We start from the raw sequence: 2264 nt of genomic DNA, 5'->3' as shown, positions 1-2264 counted from the left end.
GCGCGCGCGCACCCGTGGGAAGGAGGGAGAGTGACAGGAAACCCCAGGTGCTGAGAGAAGGCTTTCCTAAAGGACGCCTTCTTCAGAGTGTTTCCGTCTTGCTCCGGGACAAGTCTGTGCTGAGAGAGGCGCTCACTGGGAGGTGTTCATGCTGAGACCTGTCTCTGGGGAAGGGAAGCTCCGGAGTCCCCAGAAGGAGGGGGGCGGTGGGGAGAGGCTGAGTCCACCCCTGCGTAGGCCCTCCAGCCGTCTGCCCTCTCGGACGAATGACGCTTGGATGGAATCCCAGCACGTCCCAGGACGGACAAAGTTGTTGGGCCCAGCCCCACCCTTCCAGGCAGGATGATTTTTTTCAGGTTTAACCTAAATTTCTCGCATTGCCCACACAGCCGTCACCTGTCCAGGGTGAAAATCTTGCTCCTGGAACAGGGAAGGTCTGTTTGCTTCAACAGACCTTTTTGGGTGCCGATGGGTGCCCGGTGTGGCATTTAGATGCTGGGGCGGCTGCTGGGGCGCAGCCCTCTCCTTCTCTCAGACTCGGCGATGCTAAGTGCTCCCTCCTCTGCCCACAGTGCCATTTCTGAAGCCGTTTCCCACAATCTGAGTCCTGAGTGGAGAGTGGCAGTCGGGGGTGCGCCCGGGGCCACTGAAGGAACTGGGATGAGGAAGGGATCCCGCAGACCAAGGGCCTCTGGGGGCAGAGGCAGAGGGGACCTGAGGGAGAGGGCAGTGCGGCAAAGAAGAGCCACGCGGGGAGAAGAGAGGCCCCGGGTCAGAAGAGGGACGAGGAAATGGGAGAGATTCTGCGGGGAGAGACAGAAACAAGGAGGTCCCATCCGGGTCTTCCAGCCTTCCCCAGGCCTCCTCGCTGTTCCTCATCTGTCCTCACGGGGGCGCTCTGGAAGGGGCAGGATTTGGATGAAGTGGAAGGCACTGAGGCTCTGGCTTCAGGCAGACGGTCTCCCTTCCTCCCCAAGGCCAGGAGGCCGGGCCTGACCATGCCCCTCCCTGGATCCCAGCACTGGGCGTGGGGCAGGCCTCGTGAGGAGCTCAGGGGATGTTTGCCCAGGTGAATGGAGTGTGAACCAGGCCACCACCAGGAGGCACTATTGTCCCGCCTGCCTCGAGTCACCTCCTCCCTGGGGACGGAGGGAGAATGGGGGCACTGCTGCCCAGAAAGGAGGGGGATCCCCAGGTGGAAGCCCTGGAAGGGGACCCAGGCCCCTGAGCCTGTGTCCAGGATGGAGCTGGGGCGCCCCCACTGTTGGGATGAGTCATGCCTAGTGGAAGGTTCCAGACAGCCGCCCCTCCCCAGGGCCTGGACACTCAGAAACGGGAAGTTCTGCAGGGCTCATGGCCAAGCCGATCCTCCCTCCCTCTCCTCCTTTATCCCATAGGCTGTTCCGGGCTCAGGTTGTCATCTGTGGGGCAGAACTGGGTGGTCTATGGAATCTCTCTGTTTTTGCCCGGGCCAGAGCATCCTTGTAGTTTTCGGAGCTTTGAGTTATTAATCAGCAAGGAACTTAGCTGGCTCCAGGGCCAGGTCCAGAGTGACCCAGCTTCAAGTGGGAGCTGAGGCTGTGAGGCCCCATTGTTCCACCCGCTCCTTCCCTGCATGTGGACTTGAAGCCCTGGAATCACGGATGTTCACCGGGGCAGGCACCGTGCACTCTGGCTCACAGCCACCGATCCCCTAGCCTGGAACCTCCTGCTTCCTTCTGCTAAGTTCTGCTGTCCTTCAGGACCCAGCTGGCCTGCCCCCCTTCCTGGGGACCTTCCTGACGCCCGTGACTAGGGTGGGACCCTCGGTTATGTCCCCCTTCACAACAGTCCCCGCACCTGTAATTTCCTGTTCCAGGTCTGTATTCCCTGCAGGGCTGTCAGCCTCATGAGTACGGACAGGGGCCAGGGCCCCATCTTCTTTATTTTTTTTTTTATTTTTTTTTAATTTTTTTTTAAAGATTTTATTTTTTCCTTTTTTTCCCCAAAGCCCCCCGGTACATAGTTGTGTATTCTTCGTTGTGGGTTCTTCTAGTTGTGGCATGTGGGACGCTGCCTCAGCGTGGTCTGACGAGCAGTGCCATGTCCGCACCCAGGATTCGAACCAACGAAACACTGGGCCGCCTGCAGCGGAGCGCGCGAACTTAACCACTCGGCCACGGGGCCAGCCCCTGGCCCCATCTTCTTTAAACAGCATTATTGAGATATAATTCACATACCATATCATTCATTGAAAATGTACAATTCAGTGGTTTAGTATTTTC

The sequence above is a fragment of the Equus quagga genome, chromosome 1 (assembly GCF_021613505.1).
Source record: "Equus quagga isolate Etosha38 chromosome 1, UCLA_HA_Equagga_1.0, whole genome shotgun sequence".
Taxonomy (NCBI): Eukaryota; Metazoa; Chordata; class Mammalia; order Perissodactyla; family Equidae; genus Equus; species Equus quagga.
The sequence above is the reverse complement of the archived record's forward strand: the minus strand, read 5'-3'. Positions refer to the sequence as shown.